Source organism: Etheostoma spectabile, chromosome 16 (genome assembly GCF_008692095.1).
Source record: "Etheostoma spectabile isolate EspeVRDwgs_2016 chromosome 16, UIUC_Espe_1.0, whole genome shotgun sequence".
NCBI classification, from domain to species: Eukaryota; Metazoa; Chordata; class Actinopteri; order Perciformes; family Percidae; genus Etheostoma; species Etheostoma spectabile.
This window is the reverse complement of record NC_045748.1, coordinates 19,653,096-19,675,661: the sequence shown is the minus strand read 5'-3', so window position 1 is coordinate 19,675,661 and position 22,566 is coordinate 19,653,096.

Sequence of the window (22,566 nt, the reverse complement as noted above, 5' to 3'; positions counted from 1 at the left end):
GAGTCTTTAGTCCTTAGTCCTCAGGGCTCACTTTGGGATTGAGCCACTGTGTTTCTTCATCCTGAACAATTCATGCGTCTGGTTTGCAGCTTCCCATAGGCAGTCAGGGGGAGCTTCAAACGAGTTTTGTCCATCAAGGGAGTTTCAACCAATCCTCATCTTCCTGTTGCTCAGGAAGCAGGAAGGACAGAAAGCATTCCACAGAGACAGCAGCTTTGTAGTTTGAATAGACGGTGGTTAATATTTAAATCAATCAATAAATAATCGGAAGAGAATTTATTTTTTATGGGTAATATACTGACTTGTGAATGGGTTTAGAAACTATAAAAGTAACACCTGTAGAGATTAAGATGATTTCTGAAAGGGCAGTGTGTGGTTCTAGTAAAAGAGAGACAAATGGCTATTTTCTAGTGCCTAAAAATGATAGAGCCACCCTGGATCTGTGTCCGGTTAATGCAGCTACTGGATGGAACAAACGTTGTTTTGTATGCTCACCTTGAAGAAATTCTTGGAATTGGTTTATTCATGGAATTGGATTATCCAAAAGCTGCTGACTCTTTTTTTTTTTTTTAAAGTTGAGAAAAATCCCCCATCCCTCCTGCTCTGTGCTGTGGTCCCTCTGCAACAGTGCGATATTGTTTGTGATCTCTGTCTCCTCCTCTATCCTTTTATTCACTTTCCCACACTGTGTGAAAGGCTTGACGTGCAGTGCTTTAGCAGGAAGGATGGGCTCTTGAACAGCTGTATTATGTTATCCGAAGCTCAGCCACTCCCCGGGTCCCTGCTCAGCGCTCAGAAAAGACCTGTTGTGTGGAGATACCGGCCTGTCATGCTGATCGGCTGCAATGTTTACCTGCTGCATTGCAGTCAAGGTCAGTGGTTTGTCTGTAGCCCAATTTAAGGGCATTAGTTGAGACATGTGTGAGGGAAGAGCTGTTGAATGTTTATTACACAGACCAGCTCTTGTCTCTGGCTCTTGGCTCTGCTATTTCACCCACCACCTTTTTAAACTACAGGCTAAGATGGATGGGGATTTAGTGGTCGGTCTACTGTAAGTAATTCTCCTTAGTCAATTAGGCTTGACAGGAAGTGTTGATGCAGTGATGATGAGCTCCCATGAATCTTCTTCTCCTGTCATTATTGGGCTTCACCACATAAACCTGTAGAGATCTGCTAGGGCAGGAAGTGTGAATTAAAAACCAGCAACATATCTACCGGACTCCTGTGTGGTTGGGTGGACATGTACGAGCTGTTGGATGCAAAAACATTAAGAAGAGGGTCAGATATATTGAGTCCCTCTATAAAGAGCTTTGCCTGGGTTGCTAGACCCAGGCTAACCTCTGCTGCCATTGCTGTCTGGCGTCTGTTGTGTTCTTGCTGCAAATAAAGATTTTAATTGTTTTTCAGGGTCATTATTATTCAACCATGGTGTGTGACGCTGGCAGTAGATCCATAATAGAGTAGCAGTAGGGTAATCAATCACAGTGTCTGCAGCAACACTTGAGACGTGGCATCTAAAATCCAAAACTTGTCAGCAATATATACACAGCTCTGTTGTGCTTTTGAAGCTTTTCCAAATTATTTTCAGGATGAAGCTTCAAGGAGAAATTTGCAGTGATCTCCAAATCACAGCCCTCTTTCATACAATATTACATTAGTTAAATCAGATTTAGAAAGCAGGAACATTCAGCTGATCCAGGGGACAACTTTTATGCACTCTCCAAAAAGGTCTGTGGGAAGTGGAAAGTTTAACATAGATTGTTCTGATCTGTTTGCATGCCCATACCATTTGATTTCTACATGAGCAAACAAGTTACAAAGCTTATATTTCATATTTAAGGAAGATTTATTGATTGAAAGTGACTGAATTAGAAAATGTTTTGCCTGTTTTGTCTTAAAACCAACTTTGCTTTTAATCTAAAAAGACTGCGTATTTAGAAACCATTTTCTTCCTAACAAGTGTACATAAATAAACAAGGGGACAAAGGGATCACTGTGTCTGTACACACACTAAAATAACTGTTTATGTAGTCTTTTAGATAGTATGTTTACCATTTTAAAGTGTTGTCCAAATGTTTAATGTTTTTCGATGGCTGCCACATGAGAGGAGTGACCTAAGTTTCAGTCTCACCAGCTGAACCCTTACTTAGTCCTCTACATAGAATTTCCTCCATAGTAAATAACTGCAGAAAAAGCCATAGAGAAGAGGTCTAAGCAGGTCAAATAAGTGAGACAACTACATGTCTGTTGTGACAGAACAAAAGAAGGAAAAACAAAAGAGAGGTTGTAATTTTTTTGTGATATGTTTAAGCCGAATTTATATGACACTGTATTCAGCTGCAAAAGATCACACAACTGCATGCAGCATACCACAACCTAATGTCTGTTATCTGTAGGCAACAGCTTCAAAGTTCTCTGTGATACTCTGTCACTTGAAAAGGAAGTAAATAAAGGGAAATCACAGTGGGTGGGTTATTGAGTAGACACGTTGTTCTGCTGTGTTTACTGCTCAGTCAAACAGGTGACAGAGAAGGATTTCTCCTTAGTGACAGGCATGCTCGCCAAACTGTTTCCTTTTTTTTAGCTCTTCAAGAAAAGCCAAGAGAATGTAGCCTGGTCCTACCAGACTCTCGTTCATTTCATTTGTACAGAGAGTCTGGCCACTCAAGTGTTAACTTCCTTGAAGGCGGGTACTCTGTTGAAGTTTAAAACTATTGGATCTGCCCAGAGCCACTCCGGATCTTCAATAACCAATCGCTAACGTTTGGTCGTGACGTTGGCTTAGCATTACTAACGTTCACCTTAGCTAACTGCTTTACTACTAACGGAGCAAGTTGGAAAATCTAACTTTTTACCGACCCCGTGTTCTTGCTTGGGCTTTAACTTGTAGGTATTCGGGAGCATTGCTGCAACGGACTGAATGGCTTTGCTCGCATCTTTCTCCACCGCAATTACGGCTAGCGCACAACCTCAACGTCAGCGTACTCTCTGTTCACTGATTGGACCGGTAAAGATTTGACCAGAGAAAACCCAAGAATATACTGCAAACCCAGACGTAGTACTGAAGGAAAAAGGAAAATTGAGCGTAGTATGTAGGACGGCGGAGGCAGTCTTAAGAGAATGGCCCTTTAAGTGTGCAGCTAGGGAAACCGCTGTGTGCACAGGCTGAGTCACAGCAAGTTGCTTTTATACGTCAGGTTTCAATCTGGATTACTACCCCCTGCTGAATACAAAAGATCTTTTTGTGACACAATTAATGTGCAGTCGTGAATAATTTGTCTCAACAATAATTTTTCTCATGGTGAAGAATTTTTTTCAGTTAACCATGTTTGAGGGGGGGGAAATAAGAAACGTCCTAGTCATGAGAAATAGAAATGCTTTTTTGGCCAAACTAATTTATTTTTTAGATTTTCTTAATATGAAATCAGTTAGGATATTATTTTTCACAGTAAGCACACACAGCAAGGATTGGATTACTGTTTGCATACTGCATTTACATTAAGAATATGTTATTTTTAGTGAAACATTGTTGAAGTCTATCAGTCAGATTTAGACATTGACAAAAGAGAACGTTTCATACAGTCACTGCAGATATATCCTCCCTGTTTACCTCATTCCTGTTGGTTAATTAACTTAATAGCCAACAGTTAATGCCAAGCACAAGGTCAAGTTATTGTTTTCCCCAATTAGTGAAAAGCAAAGAATGAGGCATTGGAACAGAAAACATGTTTGTCTGAGACATTTGTGGGCTTGTATTTAGTTAATGAAGAAAATGTTTTTAATATAAATGCATGCATGTCAAGTTCCTAATCGTGTAAAGTTAATCTTACTATGTCAAACGGTTTTGTCAACATGCCAAAACCTGTGTATGTTGTAAATGGAGAAAGCTGTAGGGAAACAACTTTTTTATATCTTATGGTTATAATTTTGTCCGCAAATATTGCATTACTGTATCAACTTCTAATGCTAGTAATGGTCATTTTTATGTATCTTTGTTTAGTACAATAAAAAAGTAAAGAGACATGTATTTGGGATTGTTAACCAAATGGTATTTTCTGGACCTCAGCTCCACAAAGACTGGTCTTGCCGTTAAATCTTGAGCACCATCACAGCATGCCATTTTCTAAAAGCATAGGAACTTGATGGGATCCCATCCAGAAGAAAGTAGTCAATCAATATGTGCTTGTGGCACAACCTTTTCTATATGGATCTGCAATATACACTCACAAAATAATTACTGAAAAGTATGATTTTCGTGAAAAGTAACTGTTTGCGGCTGGGCTTCTGCCAGTTATTTTAACCCTTCCAACCACAAGGACTTAAAGGTCCTTCTTTTTCAACTTCTTGAAATTCTCCCAATGTTGTACCCCTGTTAGATGACAAATGCAAAGCAGCCAGAGCGGGGTATTCCATAATAATAAAGTGTGTAACTAGGCAGCAAACCCAAGCTGTGAACATGACAGATGGACTGAGAGGAGAAGGCTGTGACCCCCTTGATTGTTTGGAGGGAAACGACACAGATGAGACAGAAAACAGACATTTTGACGCACAGAATTCTAATTAAATTAGTGGACAGGGTGGAGGTATAGAATTACTGGCTAGTTTTGCTCATCTTAACAGACTTTTTCAATTTTAATCTTCCTTGTTTTTGTCATTCTCTGATGACACCTAGTAGTTACATTTTTCCAAGACACACTGAAATGGCTAAACAAATTTTGATAAATCAATCTATTCGGAAAGAATTCTAGTAGTTTCTTTCAAAATTAAACTCTAATATAATCTAATATAAAGGAAAGAAAACATTTCAAAGACAATTTATGCACATTTCTTTCTGAAACTATTATATGTAGATGACAGCCTTTCATTTTAGATTGCTTTATCATCAATGGTCTTATGGATGAGTCTAAAGCACTTGACTTTGGGGGGAGGTAGGTATCTGGAGGCTCAAAATGACTGTTTATATTGTTTCAAAAAAGACAATGCTCTCCTTTTGGACAGACCCATTCAGCATCTATGTGTTACATCACTTTCACAAATTAAAAACAATTGACCTCAAGTAGCAGTAGCATCTGGGTGTGCTGCTTCAGAAACACAATACAAAATGAATCCCAATACACACATGCAATCTTCATGATTGCGAGAGCAGTCCAATCTTTGGAAACTGATCTATCTATGTGATGTCAGAGCGCATGTGCATGGATGAGATTAATATGGCAATTGCGTTGAAAGACCAGTCTATTCATGAGAAGTGTTTTAATCGTGCTGCTATATCTAAATTACATAGCTGCTGTCTGTACATACATCTTCCTACTTTGAACAATGCCATGTCTTAGCTGGCAGGGCAGTACAGGCAGAATATAATCACCTGCAGGTTGCATAAAAACAAATTATTTGCATTCCTGAGTTGTGACTAAGTGAACAGTTTAGGGATTGAAAGCTATGATACATATGGAGATAAGGGAAGGACATGTATGGGAGCAGATGGGAGGCTGTTGGAGAAAAGACATAAAAACTAAAAGGGAAAATAAAGAGAAAATTAGAACCAGAGAGACAGATGTAATGGCTTATCCAGAATGGAGTTTTGCCATTGTTATTCATAGAATGGCATGCTTGGATTAGGAGAGGTTTCTCACTCACCTAACATTCTCATGGCCTGAAATTGCCACTTAATTCAATGACAATGCAATAAGAACTGGCATGATTACAAGGAAAAAAGCAGCAGTGGCACAGCCTGGCAAGGAGCACGATGATAGAAAGACATCTTTAGTTATATTACAAAAAGGGGGGAATGAATATCATAAGTAACATTTTTATTTAATTGAAACTTTGCATTTAATATCTGTACCACATTTTTATTTTTTGCATAAACTGTATATTCTTTTTTTTTTAAATTGCATTTTGGCATTATTTGAGAACTAAAAGTGGACAAAGAGGATGAAATTGAAATTGGGTCCGGTTCAAACCCATGTTCCAGTTTCATGGTTTGTTCCTCAGGCCAGTGAGCCGCCAGGACACCTAATCTCTTTCTTCACATAGCTCCCCTTGACATTAAAACAAAATCCTCTTACGATGAATTTGTACTTAATGCATCTTTAATACACAATCATACTAGCTTTTGATAAATGACTGTTGCAAACGTGTGTGTGTGTGTGTGTGTGTGTGTGTGTGTGTGTGTGTAACATGTATTGAAAAAGTGCTACATTATAATCTCTCATTGGAGTTGCACTGTCAGCTGCAAAGTAAATGTAAGTTCTGTTAACCAGACATGTAGCTTATATTCACTGTAGGAAAGGACGTTTGAGATTAGTATCCCTGCACACCCACCTCACCACACTGTAAACCTGCCTCTCAGAAATAAATCTCCGTATCAATCAAACGTGATTTTGCTTCTTTTGATAGGACAGATCTGTGTTTGTACAATCCCTAAGAATTATAAGATTGAGACTGTAAAGCTCAAACACAACCAGATAATCTTCGTTGACTGCGAGTTCTGGCAAGGCATCTGACCCTCCCTGTGGGCACCGATGGCCGGTGTCCTATCAGGAACAGTCCTCTTCCAGAGGCATTTTCCAGAGATAACAGACCCGCTGGAGAGCAGGGAACATGGAACTCAATATTGAATTTGCTGAGCAAACTCTAAGTAATGCTTATTGCAAAACCTTAAGCTGTACACAAATCAAGCAATACCTGAACATGACAACAAGTACTGTATCCTGTATAAATGTGTCTCTTAGACTGACATCTCGTCAACCCTGCTTCTCTGTGCTAGAAATTACTCAGTGACATCAACACACGTGTTTCTGCTTTGATCATATATATTAATTATGTAATTGATTTAATTAACAAAAGTCCTGTACGCATTAAGGGCCCTATCTTGCACCTGGCGCAGTCCAATATTAATTTTAGTATGGCTGTTAGCTTGCTCTGGACCAGGCTAGCTGCAAAGAATAAATCTCCATGGTTACTTGGCTGTGTTTAATTCAACCTGGTTTCGTGCAACCAAGTCAAAGCTAAATTCATCCAGGATAACTTGAATATCCCGGCTTAATCCCTTATCCTGGTTTCGTGCAACAGGCCCCGGGTCTAAAGTCAATAGCGCGCTATTTCATTGTTATTTTAACAGCAAAGTAGTCAAATGTTCCTAGCGCACACACACACACACACACACACACACACACACACACACACACACACACACACACACACACACACGGCAGCGCAGCAGCACACAAACATTCAAAAGATTACAAATAAAAATATGACTGTGCAAATCCGCCATCATAATAGCAGTGTGCCAGGGTACAAACGCGCCTGGCCTTTAAAGGGTATGGGAGATGACACTGATTGTTTTTTGCATGTTACGCCCAAAACACATCCATGAATTAACTAAGTACAACCCTTTCGAACCTTGCGCCCAAAAGTGGATATTGACACGCCCTAAACGCACTTGCGCTTTATACAGTGCTCTTAGATCGTTAAAAAAAGGTTGGCAAAGAGTAAAAGTAACAGTTTATTTAGTAGTTAAACCAATAAAGCACTGCGGAGAAATGCATGTCTACTCGCAATGAGTGTAAAAGACACATGTACAAGAGTAGCATTTCAATCCAGAGTGGGCCTGACTGCAGCAAAAATATTTAAAAGCAAAAGCAGTAAATAAACCAACCCTTAACTTGGAAATGAACACAAAAAACTATTCATGCATAAATACATAAATGCATAAATTGTCTTGCAATGACTTAAATAGAAACTTCCTAAAGTAATCGGCATATAAGTACATGTTCAACCTCAACTCAGCTCATTCAAAGCTTAAAAATGTCTCTCCCGTTCATAATGTAGGTAACAACGTTACACTGCTGCATCTGCTCCTCGTATACTGTCGGGATTTCCCATCCTGTTTCACTGTGGTAATTGAAACTCTGCAGGTGTGAGGCCCAGTACGCAGGGACTTCATTAGTAAAGAGAGTTTTTACCTGACCCATTTTCAGAATACTCTGAATGCTACAGGAGTGTTTTTTTGACATCCCAACTCCTGTTTTGACATTAAGAAAAAGGGCGATTAATTTATTATTATGGCAAATGAATCCATAGAGAGCGTCTCTGGGTCTTTTCAAAACCTTGAATCTTAGAGGTCTGCAAGTATGAGGTCAGTATGCTTACTTAAGTATTTCTCTTTTTAAACAACAAACTAATGTTTTTTGCCCAAAGCCTCCAAAATCTCCCATAATGCCATAAAACATATGATTAATTCATGAAACAGTTTTGTTTGTTTATGCTACAAAAACATCATATGAGGATGTAGTTAGAAAACTCAGAGCTGCCAAGCTGAGACAGACAGATGCAGATCTTTTAAAGATCTCCCTGCTGATAGATTTATGCAGACCAGCGCATTCAATTATCTAGTTTAGAAATCTAGTTGCTTTGAGCTGACTGACCGCTCACTGGAAGGAATCAGGTGGGCATGAGTGGAATGAATGTTTTAAAGATGGCAATCATTACTATTGCCATATGTACAAAACACCTTGTGAAAATAATAACCGGGTATTCATTGTAAATAACCTGTTAAATATGTACAAAGATAAGGAGTTATTGATTACCTGCACAGAGGAACAAACCAATTGACAGCAGCCTTGTGTTTGCTTGTTTATTTTATAAACATTTTATTTTTGATAATGATTTTGTCTTTGGTATGTCACAACTTAATTAAATGATCTCAAACTTAAAACTTACTTTACTTTAAAACTTACAAACTTGATTATCTTAAACTACAACTGAGTCACTCCTTATTTAGAGAATACACACTGAGACTGTAGCATTCAAGATTGTATTTGTTGTTCTTAAGGATCTTTGGTTTATGTGAGGGAGCTCAACAATTTATCTCTCTTTGTGGGGAGAGAGCTTTGTATGTGACAGAAACGTTCAGGTGTTTGCAGGCTTAGAGTATGATTCATTGTTCTATAACTTTCTATCTTATTAGCGGAAAATGTTGAGTTTATAGCTATGTTCAACACAGAGATGCTGTGAATTATTTTTTTCTCTCTCCAGACATTAGCTGTCAGCTGTGACCAAAGACTTACATTTCAAGCCTATGACTTGTTTCGATAAGTAATGATTATGATGCTGCTTCCTCTCCGATAAAATTGTCCTGGAGTTTGTGGCCGATCCTTAATGAGTCTGGAGTTGACAACTGGCACAGACGTAATGGGTCATGAGAAGCTTATTTCACTCTGTGTCAACTAGGGAGGCAGATTTTGATTCATCCTAAATCTGCATACCCAATTTCCATTTCAAAAGGCAGCAATCCTTTTAATTTCCATGAAATTGGGTGTATATTAGAGGGGGACTTCGATACATGGAATACACGAATGAGTCCAATAGGATTCTGACTCAGGAGGACATCCCACGTGGGAAATAACCATGTAAATTATTGATGCGTCAACCTTCTCTCTTATTTTTTTCTACCATTAAGTGACAATACCTTCCATAATCTTTAAAATCAATAGCTTATCAGACAAATAAATATTTAAATACATTAATATTGTCTGTTTGTATAGTATCATAGCCAAGATTTTTTGGAGTTTTATTATCATTATTATTATTATTATTATTATTATTATTATTATTATTAGAGGCTTGCTTACAGATTTAGTGGTAGCTGAAATGCTTAATACACCAATATGGTATTGCCTTTTACTTTTGTTGCCCTGGGATCAGAGTCAAAATTATGTAACTTCTTATTCTACTCAGATGTTTCCTGGATAAGCCAGCAGTATTTTGTGACCTAATTCTCCAAATACACAATTGAGTGCTTACATGACAGATCTATGAATGTAGTTCAACATATAACTTTATGGGTCAGTCCTGCCAAAGTGCTGAAGTAAATATATACTGTTTTGTTTTGAGTACATATGCTTTTTTTGTTTTTCATACTCCATCCATTCCCTGCTATTTCTGTTAGACTTATTCCCTTCATTTTAAACAAAGAAAATTAATGATACTAAGATCACACCAAACTGTGCGTCTATAATATATGTGATCCAGAGGCTGATATGTTCTTGTATGAGAAGACATTTTCACAGAAATCATTTCTCACATGAAATGTCCTCTCACATGAATTCCCATTTATTTCCATTAGACACTGTCACCACAAAACTGATCAAAGAGATCAGAAATTCACTTTGCCCTATTGCCTCATAAATAGTTTCCTTACTTCTGGCTCTGTTCCATCCAATTTTAAAGCATGTTCTTGTCTAGCCTAAAGATGCCTGTCTCTTAACTCAAACAAATAATTGCAGTGTTACAAAAGTTTCACTATGACATTTTGCCATGCCACGTTACTGAAATACTCCTCTTTAAAGTCCCTTTTGATCTATGTTTAGCATCTATTCTATGACAAAGCTCTGTATTAGGTTTCCTTATGTGCTGCTACTGATACAATCAATCAACAGCCTTAAAAGGAATAGTTTGACTTCATGGGAAATATGTTTTCTTGCTGAGAGTTAAATTTGAAAACTGATACAAGTCTGATGTACGCTAATTTTTAAGCAAGCTGACAGTTAGCTTAGCATAAAGACTGAAAACCAGGCGACATAGCTCTGTCCAAAGTAGAGCTGGGTTAGGGGATAAAAGGAAGTAACCAAATCTGCGTTGTAGCACCTAGTATTAACCTCACTATTAAACACATTCTGTATTGTTTGATACATACAAGAAACTGGGGTGCCATTTGTAAAGCGGCTTACGCTGAAAACAACAGCAATATTTTGTCCTATGTAGCTTCAAACAATGTTTAAAAAACTGGTATGAATTTTTGATTCAGGGTCACTTTTATGCACATTTAGTATAGTTATATTAGTACCAAAATAAAAGCTCGAGGAGGTCAGTGTGTGTTTATAGTGTCAAATAATGAATAAAAACATCTAATCCGGGGAAATGGAGTCTTGGACATGGATTACAGTGATAATAACTACCTAAAATAATGAACACGTTTGGGAAAAACAGTATTTAAAGAAAACTTTAGAGTTTTTAGTGTCACTTTTATGAAGAGTGTGGGAGTTATGCAGGAGGCACTCTTCAAATACTGTTTCTCCAAACGTGATTATTATAGGTGTAACATTTAATATTTGGATTTAACTATTTAAAATATCTCTAAGTTGACAAATATCGATGTAAATGTGCAAAAAAGTACCCCTCAAAAATTCATACCAGTTTTTTAAACATTTTTTGAAGCTAAATGTGCCAAAATGTTGCTGTTCCTTTCAGTGTGAGCCGCTTAACAAACGGCACCCTATAAGAAACCCAATTGAATTAGGAGTATTTTTTTGTTGTTTGATGGAGCCAGGCTACCTGTTTCCCCCTCCTTACAGTCTTAATGCCAAGTCTGTTGACTGTAGTTACATATTTAGTAAACATACTTCAGAGTGGTATCAATCTTCTTCATTAGCTCACAACTAAAAAACTAATTAGCGTAGTTCCTAAATGTCAAACCATTCCCTTAACGTGCTCATATTATGCTTTTTCCCTTTCCTTTATTGTGTTATATCTTTTTTTGTGCACGTTATAGTTTTATAAAGTGAAAAAGCCCAAAGTCCCCCCCCAAAGGGACTTACCATCTCCAACAAAAAACACTGTTCACCAACTGCTTCAAACAGCTCTATTTATGGTGCTCGCCTAGCTGCTAGCGTGGCAGGCTCTCATACTCTGCTTCTAAAAAGCAGTGCTGACCTACAGTAGGTACTGCGAATGGGCGACTCCCAACAAAAATGGAACAGAAGTGAGATGCCTCCCTCAGCAGCTAAAACAGAGAGCTTGACACACAGGGTTAAAAGAGGAGCTGCAGCAATGTGCAGTACAACAAAAATATGGTGTTTTTTGAAAATTTACCTTAATACAATTATAAACCTAAAAATGACAATATGAGCACTTTAAGAATCTGGTTGGCATTTTGGACTCTACTCTTCACTGGCGGAAGATTAGGAAAGCGGCAAAGTTCGTTGGAGAAAATAAACCCAAAGATGTTGAGGGCCAGATAGAGAGGACAGAAATCGCTGATGATGAACGAGATGACAGAAGATTACCAGGATGGAAAGATGAATTGGTCTTGCTTGAAGAGCAAGAGAGTACAGAAGATGGTGAAAATGACATTGAAAACAGAGATACAGTTGAAGGAGAACAAGCTCCACTAAAACAGAAAGAAGAAGAGGTTAATCAAATGTTAGCGCACAATAATGTCATTGTGGAGAATCTCTAGTGTTTGAAACTAAACAATGTTTCATTTTTCAATTAAATCTCTTTGACAAAGACAGAGAATGTTGAAACAGAAAGACCGCTTTAGAAAAGCAAGATAAAAGAAACCCGAAGTAAGCAATTACACGGCTAGTTAAATAAAGTTAATGGAAACAGTTCATTTGAAAGGTCATCTGTAACTCCAAAACCATGACAAAGCTTTCTCTCTCTCTTAGACGTTCTCTTCCTCAGACATGTATTTGAGAGAGACCAGGACAAAGGAGACACAGGTGTTTCTGCTAACATCAGTCAGAGATTTATGGAAAAATAAAAAAGGAAGAGGGTTCAGAGATGCATCTTAATCCAAAGTCCACAATTAAGTAGGTGTTTTTTCTTTCCGTATAGAGACTTCCTTATATCAATTTTCAAAGCCTGGTTTCCTCATCTTTCTTTTACAGCAGATGGGTGACATTGTTAAGTCAGTTTCTTTCAAGAGAGTTTCCATTCTTTTTTTCTTTTTTTTATGAGATATGCATCCAGTGGACATGATTACGGACTATGATAAGAGACAATATTAAAATATGGGGTCTGGCCAAAACTAATTCTAATAGCTGAAGGGCTTATTGTAACGTGAAAGGCATTCTTAATGTTTTATGACTCAGCTCTGAGAAGATTATTTTCAGATGATCATTTAAAGGCAATAATTCAATGATGTACATTTAAAAGCCATTTAATTGAACATATCCTACAGCTGTCTTTGGTTCTTATAGTTGTTGGAAAGGAGATTTAATATTGGCAGGGAGAATTTAATATGCTGAGTCATAAAAGTTTTAAGTTGGTCTGAACACGAGACAATGTTTGACCATGTAAGCCACTGGACAACACTTGTTCAATTACACAAGTGTTTTGAATTTTTTGAAATTTTTTTTTGTTCAAAATAAAATTTTAAAAATGTACCAATTCCATATATACTAATAGTAGTTTCATATAACCTATTATTTTTGCAGTTAGTATACAGTAGATCAATGCAAAACGTCTGCCACTGGATGTCTACTTGCAACATTTGAAAGCCACTGCTACAACCATAATGTGCTTCCAAAGAAACATTCACCTTCAACAACAAACAAAAAAATTGTATGCACGTTCACTTTTTTGAGTAAAATCCAAATTGTTTTTTGTCCAAACACACCACATACTCAAAGCCTGCTGAAAATGAGTATAGAATAAGAACTATAGTTTGATTATGTACTAGTCTATATCGACGACATTTCATTACCAGGATTGTTGCGCTGGACCCTCAACGCTGTGGAAGAAGGTCTGGCAAAGCAAGACTAATTATGTACATACAGTACATACACATGACAAGATTTTTAATTGCCTTTAAAAGTTTTAAAAGAAAACCACTAACTTCTATCTGCTGAATTCAATTTAGCTGCTCCAGTTTTAAGGTCCTGGTGTTATGCATGCTGGCTCACTGTCACACTGTCATACTGAATAGAACAGAGCAATCATTAATTAGATTAGTTGCACCTGTGCTCTTCCTACCACAATTACATTATGTCAGTTACTGTGTCGCATCCCATACTCGCACAAGGCACACAAAAATAGAGGAGCAGCTTAGAGGTAGGAAAAAAAAAAAATCTAACTAATTGGATGGGGGTGAAACGGCTCAAAAAACCAAACCCTAACTAATATTTTTTGGGGGAAATTGTGTCCCTTTGTCAGGTTAATTACTCATTAGCGGTGGCATTCTAAGGTCACAGTTTGACGCTTGACAGAGAATGTATTGTATTCTTTCCTGATTTCTTGTAGACTTAATGTAAGAACAGTATTCCATAAAGATGCAATTGGTATGTGCCATTCATTTAGGACAGTGTGTTTGGTGATTTTTCTGACATTTTGCACTAAAAACACAAACCTATAAGAGGGAACAAAATGTTTTACATTCCATCCAGCTCCTCTAACAGTAATCCTTTAACCCTGAGTTCAGTCCCCTTTCAGCAGCTTTGTTCCAGTTCAGCACTTTATGTGTAGAAATGAGCTCAACTACAGTATATGTCTATTTGCAATTTGCACATCTCCTTCCTCTCCAGAGAGGGGATGTCTTGTGCGGTCGACCAACACTGCTGTTCTTCTCCCTGCAGACAACACAGTTGGTGTGGGTGTCATCAAGACTTTGTAAGTTCTAAATAGTAGCATCGGACAATGTTTGATAGGTGGCAGGAGTGAAAATGAGTCACCCTCAACCTTCAAATTTGTTGCGTTCTGGTTTCAGAATGATGAAGACAATTAGAGACAAAACAGGATATAGGTTCTTTTATTTCCTTGGCATATATTTTTTTCCCAAGTGATACTTGGTAGTGGTACAGATTTTTAGGCATTCTATGATGAAATTACTTAAAAAATAGTGGACATTGCAGTTGTAAATGAAGCATGCCCCTGAACCCCCCCTAAATTTGGGCTGCACTGTTACTGTCATGAAGGCAACCAGCTTATAGTTTTTCTGCAACCTTTTTTCTGTTTACAGACTGCCATTAACCCTTTCACTTGTGCCTGACCCCTTGTCCAGCAGTTTGTTCTTGCCATTCATCCTCACCTGATCGCCACACCCATCTGCACACCTGCTCCTCAGTCCCCTTTGTTAGCTCCCCAAGAATAAATCCTGTACCTGGGCTCCAGCAACAGAATTTTGCTAGATTGTTGGGCATTTTTGCCCGGTGTTCCAGCCATGTTTTGTATCATGCCTGCATGTTGGCCTTAGTTTGAATGCTTTCTAAATGTTACAGACACCCCAGAAGGCTTAGTAAGAAACGTCCAACCTGACCCTTTTTGTGTCCTGTCCTTACTTGCCTTAAATCAGTCCCCATCCTTCCTGTGATATTCATACTGACCCTTAGAACAAAGCCGTGCATTATGGAGTTATTTGGGTAATAGTTTTTTTCTTTTTCTTTTCACAATTAAACTTATCATTCTGGAAAGCCTTAGCACACTCTTCTAACTGAATGACGTCCCAGCATTTTCAGTTGTATACATCCTGAGAGGAAGATGGCAGTTATCCAGTTTTAAGGGTTGCTAGAACCGCAATGAGAGCATCTGCTGCTTCATTAAGAAATCTAGCCAGAAGACGTTGTTCTCTGAAAACGAAGATTTAACAGACTTGAAGCTTGTGAAGCTTTAATTGTAAACAAAGACGTTTTTTTTTATATTTAGTGTTTCTCAACAAAACACATTGTCTGCATTCTTAAGGCCTAACACACATTTTGTAATGCATTTTCAAACCTCATAAAGCCTTGTAAACCTCTACATTGTTGACATCAGCTTGTGGTCCTCTTTTATTGGCGTAATGCTACCTTTTTTACAACACATTTCCTCCTCCAACTGACAACATTACATCACTCCCCATGCTTGTGGTGTGCATGTGCAAACGTCCTTGAACTGTACATGTGTTGGTAATACAATCATGCACAGGGTCCTTCTCATAAATTCTTGCCCCATAACACAACTAGTGGTCAAAAACATTTACATCCTGGTTTTATTTCATGAATTTTCAATCATAAGTATTCATCAGACTTCACATCTTGGATCACAGTCTGGTTCACTTTCTCTGTCTTTCCAAGAACAAACTCACGCATGTTTTGTGCTCTCTTAGGCTGGTGTTCGGCTGAATACTGCATGATGTGAGTGCAAAGGGGAGGCCAGGAAGGAACATCACTGACCCCTGCATAAACTAACCATCTGTTCACAAACCATTCCTTTTAGACGCTGATTTATCAAGATTAAAATCAAGAGGTGGTAGCTGGCCCAAACAGCTAATTTGAAAGTTTCCTTAAGATTTTATTTGTGTTTTAACAGCAGTTGTGAGATAATGAATTTCTTCTAGCAGTGAAAAAGAAAAGGCTCAGCCACAGTATTAGTCAAAGCCAGAATGTGTGAGTCAAAAATGTTGCTTGCGATTCTTGTTGAATTTTCTGCGCATGTCTTTTAAAGCCATCACAGTCAAGTTGATCAAATGCAGACAAGAAAACACCGACATGCTCAGAGCACTGCCTTAATATATTGCCACCCCTCACTTTACAGCAAAGACTGAAGTATGTGTGGAGAAAACAGCTTTATTACTCCAGAGGCAACTGACCCAGAGAACTGTAAAATTGGTCACAGAAATGGTATTGATCTGGCTTTTCAAGCCCTGTTGTGACTAGACTCGTAATGCTCCTTTTGTAAATGCTCTCTTTCTGCTCTGCGACTAGCTACATGTGATATCATTATACAAAGTGTGGAAAAGAAGCTATAGTTGGATCTAGATTGAAAGGCAGAGATTTCATTAATAGTGTAATTTGCAATAGTAAAAGTAATCTTCAAACTCTGTATATGATTAAAAAAAAAATGAATTAGTTTTAAGGTAGTTTATTAATAGAACCCTTGAGGACGACGCCCCACTGAAGAGTTTGTGATGGAGATTTCTCTACAAAGATGAAAAGTTTCCATAATTGATCCTGAGTTATGCAATGGCACATATGATACATGCGACTGCCCATTTACAGTACAGGGTGACCTTGTAGGAAACAGGAATGGTGCTCACACAGATCTCCACCTGGGCTGCACTTTAATGGCATGGCAGACGAGGAGATGAGCCAGTGCAACCAGATTGTGCAGACAATGACTGATTGTCTGCGGAATACTACCTAACGTAATGCATTACCGCAACATAATTGACTTTAGTGCAAGACAAGATTCTCAAGGGCTAGTAGTTTAGCCTTAAGGTCACGATTTGGGGTAGAATGCAACATAAGCATGAAGAACAATAGGTGAACAAAGGATTAAAATGCACAAAGAGATCAATTTTCCTTGACCTTGCATGTATGAAAAAATGTGGTTCTTTACACCTCACAACTATGGATCCCATTTAATGGAATCCTGACCCCCAAAGACAATTCTAGAGCTTCTCCTGCATCATAATGTTATTCCAAGGAGTTCAATTAATTTTTTACAAGACTGCTGAGATATTTTTTTGAGAGATTCATGAGAAACCATGTGTGAAATGCAGAATACAAACATATACTTTCCTGCCATGCAATGATTCCAGCCACTAGGGGTGGGAATCACCAGATGCCTCCCGATACAATATTTGAGACAATACGATACGATATTGATTTTAAACATATTGTAATATTTGTGAAATATTGCAATTTGTAACCTTTATTCAAACGTTTAATGTCCCCAAAAGGAAACTTTGTCAACATCTGTTTTATTCAAAAAGATACATTTCTCTGTTTCTTCATATCACTTCTATTTTATTGCTGCAAAATGGGATTGTCAAGCAGACAAACTGACCAACATATATAATCAAAGATTGATACTTGGCGCCTTTGTATCGATACAGTATTTCCACTGAAAATATTGGATTTTTATCCAATTTTTTTAGGATTTTTATCCCCCTACTAACCGCCGCTTCTGGCATTTTACTGGGCTCACTGACTGAGTCTGCCTTCAGTCTCTGGCCAAATGACAGCATATTTATTGTCATCACCCATCAAGCATCTGTCAGTTGGCTGTACCTCTTACCATGATTGATGGTCACCCCCTGGTGTATAGTGAACAGCAGGCCATCCAACCACTGTGTCACTATCTGTGGGTAATGACCTGCTCGAGGGCTTCCATGACTGAACTGAAAGCAAAAGTTGTCTGAGCCTACCATCACGACTTTGAACACACTCATAGATAGTATATGCAAAAAAATGAAGCTGAGCGTAAATTCTTTAAGGAAGACTTCTACGACTTCTCTCTTTCCTAAACTGATCAGCTGATTTGGGGTGTTCACTCTTCAGTTACACCAACCAGAATTGGCCATAAAATCAATTAGCCAATCACATCAGTTAGTTGTCATTTCAGGGAAATGGTGCAACCCTCCTCCACCCCATTCACCTCTGATCATTGTCATCCATGGCACCCTGAGTCCTCCTCTGGATGACCGCTCCTGTACTTCCATCCAGTCTTCTGGCTACCAGTGTCTAGACTCCATCGGGGGATGTACCTCCTCTTGGCTTCTTTACCACTTATAAAAATTACTTACATAGCGATGGAGTCTAATCAACATTTCAATATTGTGTAACGTGATGATTAAATGTAATTTTTTTTATTTGCAGCTTTCAACAAAGTTTCTCCTGATTGAAATGGGTAAATCACTTAATATGATAATTGCAAGATATGCTGCATGCTACTGATGGTATTTATCTAGATATGCATACATTCTTTCGATTATCATTACCATAAATGCAAAGAAAATGATTATTTACACTTTATAGTTTGAGTAAAACCTTTTCTAGCAGCGATGTGAATCTTGGCAGTTTATACGGGGATGGCACAATTATCTATCAGGGGGAATCATGTATGTATATATATATATATATATATATATGTATGTATGTATGTATGTATGTATGCATGCATGTTAAGTGAAAGCCATATAGCTTTGTATGTGTTGAGTGTGAGTGTGTAATAAATGTGCACTTAATGTTTATTCTTGGCGAAGGTCAAAACTGCTGATGTTTCATAGCTAGATGCAGTGGGTTATGAAGGTAGACTCGAAATGCATATATACTTTAAAAGTGGAAAATTAGCTGAAAGGTTTACCAGAGAAATCAGTCTTCTATATCATCTGTAAAATTAGCTAAAATCTTTAATCCTCATTGGGTAAGCCCTGTATCTGTCCCAGAGCTACAGAGGAGAAACTAATTGGATATTATAATTTAAAAGAAAAGGAAACTTTTTTATTAGGAGTGTACAGCAGTGCGCTCACATTTCCATCACATCAAATGTGAAAAAAATAGTTAAATGTGCAGACGACAACCAAGTGGGAAATGAGGTGAACAACTGGATGACTGGTTTTATTTCATACTGGATAGCTGTTAGTTTGTATGTGGCTGGGGAAAAGGATAAAATACAAATAAAATAAAATCTTTTATGAAAAGAAGTATTAAGTATTCTCCCTGCATGTTCCCAAGGGTCCTTTCCTCCACCAGGGCCTTGCTGCTGAACATATGATACCCTTAACGCTGTTTTCCTCCTGTCAGGATGTTTTTGTGTCTGCTTGGGTGGCAGCTGTCATGTTCTCTTGATTGTTAGATTAAATAGATGGGGTGAGGAGAGAAGGCTAGAGATGGAATCTACACTCTGTCCTCTAGACAACATGATGGCAGGTGTGTCAGTTCATGTGGTTCATTTAATCACGTCTGGTGACTTGTTTATTTCTACTTGCCACTAAACTAATCTAATGCAACATGTTGATTGGACAAAACAAGCAGATTCAAACAACAATGTCCGAATGCAATCCACCATGACAGACATCCTGTATGTTGAAATGTAGAACCATCGATAAAAACGTCCCTGACTTGACATGTTAATTGCATTTCAGCATACAGTACACAAATCAAGTCAATTGTAGTAATTATTTTAAGAAAATGTGGAATCCAGTCTGGTCTGTGCATTGTGGATTCTTTCAGACAAGCCATCAATGGTGAACAGGCAAATAAGGATTTCATATAATCAGAATGGCATTTTTATTAGGAAAGTATGAACCAAAGAACTAAATACTGCATATGGTAAAATGTTTGCTTATTTAAAGGTGCTGTAGGTAGGATTGTGTAGATCCAGGATTTAGCCAAAGAATTTGAACGTTGACAACTTCTCAGTCCCTCCCCCCCATTCTGCCAAAACCCAAACTGTCTTTTAAGCCCCTCCCCCCACGAGTGTGAATGAATGCGTGTGCCTGAGCAGTGATTGGCACACAGTTAGACACCCCACCCCTTGACCCCGATTGGAGTATACAGGCTGTGGGTGGTGCCAGTGGAGCCAGATTTTTTAAATTTTTTTTTTAATTACCTGCTTTATGTAGTTATATGCGAGCACAGGGTTAGTTTCAGCAAATATGACAGAAAGTTAGTAGAAAGTTATTATATAATACATGGTTGCTATACAACAATGGACAACTGATCAAATGACTAATGTGGAAGGGGTCGCTCATAGTGACAAACCAACAGATAATTAACACCGACTTTGCAGTTTGAGTGTTTTGGTGTCTTTTAATGCCTCATTTTAGTTTTCTGAAACGCAACTGTACTGTTTTGGTTCACTCTCACTTTTACGCTCTAATAGCATTGTTTTCAGATACTGCAGGCAGCTGTTTTCAGCGGAAAAGTTTTCAAAGCCCACCGTACACTACCTGCTCAGCACCAAATGGCAGACAGATATAGTTAGACTGGGGATCTATTATGCACACATCTGCTGTGGATCAACATTGTCGATTATAATTGTTCAGATTTTCTTTAAAGTTCAAAATATTCATGGATGTAACATTTTATGACATCTTAGTATCTTATCTAGTACAGTAAAACGCAGCTATCAATGTCCACTGGAGTCATCATGTCTTTAAAACATTTTGACCAAAAGACTGAAGTACAACACAGAGAGGGTTGGTGAGACCTTTTGTTTTTTGTTTTTTCAGGGGATGTCACTCCTCTCTTTGCAGGGCTGTTGGAGGGCATGTTTCCTGCCTCCAACATGGATTTAGGAGTCTGCACCAAGAATGGCAAATCAGATTTCTATACCACCCTTAGTCAGTCCCCCAGACATGCCTCATGCAGTCACATATTTTCAGAGTGGTACGGACAGCAATTGATGTCATCATTATATTTTAATATATCACTTAAATATGTGTTGATGTATTTAAACAAGTACTTTTAGGTGCTCAATTATCCCTCACAGGTTGTAAGAAGAAATTAATTACAGCACTATTGGTCATGAAGATTCATGATTAATATTTCATCAGGATGCCAGGGAATTCTCACTATTTCCATTAATGACAAAGCATGCCATCTGCCACAGCAACAGGTAATTAAGAAATTCATCATAATCGGTTGTCACAGACGTGAACAGAGAATGATACAGTAACACTGCAAACAGGCTGCAGACAATACTCGAATGTCTGGTTGTCTGTTCTCTAAAAACAAGCGATATGTTTACTTACTGAGCTGAGTGTGTTGCAGTCCGGCCTGAGGTCTTCCATCTCTACTGGGTGAATAAGTACTAAATGCAATAAATAATACATTCAAGAACTGAATTTTCTCCTCCCATTTTAATTCCACATGTTTTACAATAGGATGACATCATAACCCTCCTCAGACAGGCCAGTCTGGTACAGTCTGACCGGACCAAGGATAGATTAGTGTCAGTGAAGTCGACTGAAGCCAGTGCAGAGCAGGTGCTCATGGTGAATGTAAATTGCAATAAAGCATTTTATCAAATATTCATGAATGGCCATGTTGTACGCAAATATCTAATTGCCAATTACACCTGCAGCTCATAGTTCACGATGGTGAAAATGATTATCCATCAACAGAACAGAAATAGCCGAATAATGTAATAATGTGTACTATATGTATACTAATCCTGCAAGGGGAAATTAGATAAGGCTCTCAGTTATTAAGAGCCTGCTTTATGGTGGGGGAAACAAGAAAAGCAGACATCCTTCTGTCATGTTTTTTTTTTTATTTATCAAGGTCTCCTCTACACCCTAAACTCTCTGAATACTCTGCTAGACGATACTTAACATTTTACAAGGTGAGATAAGAAAACCAAATTTTTTTAGCTGTGTGATATTTCACATAATCCAAGGTTGTTGTTTTTTAAATACAGAGTACATGTTTTTAGTCTAGAATTTTCTAAACAAATTTGAAAAGGATCACCAAAATTGGAGGTACATGGTATTTTATGGATGGTGACTCTATACTAAAATATATCATTTGCATTATTCATTAACAAAGACCCTCATCTCCATATTGTTATTTTACAATTTATTTCTGTCTACACTATATGACACCCTCATATGTTGCTCTTCCTAAGGTTTCCCTCTTGAGTCTTTTCTTTATTCATATTTGTGATTTGGGGCTATATAAATAAAACAGACGTGATGTGACATGTAGGGATTGAGCACCCAAACGCAGAGACAGGAAGGTAGGCAGGCAGGCGAGTTCAAAGTTGAGGATTTATTAGATCAAAAACACAGGAAATACGAAAAGGAAACAACAACTGCAAACACAAAGCCAAAAATCCAAATCCAAAAAGTCCAGGAGAAAAGTCAAGACAAAAACGGGAGTAAAAAACAGGAGATTAGGGGCAGGAAAAAATTTATAGCGGAATACAGGCCACTGAAACGTGTACAGACATAGATAACTCCGACAGGACCGCACACAGCAACACACAAAAAGATCTGACAAGAGACAAAAGGAACACAGAGGTTAAATACAAGAGGTACACGAGCAAACGAGGATCAGATTATACAACAGGTGACTC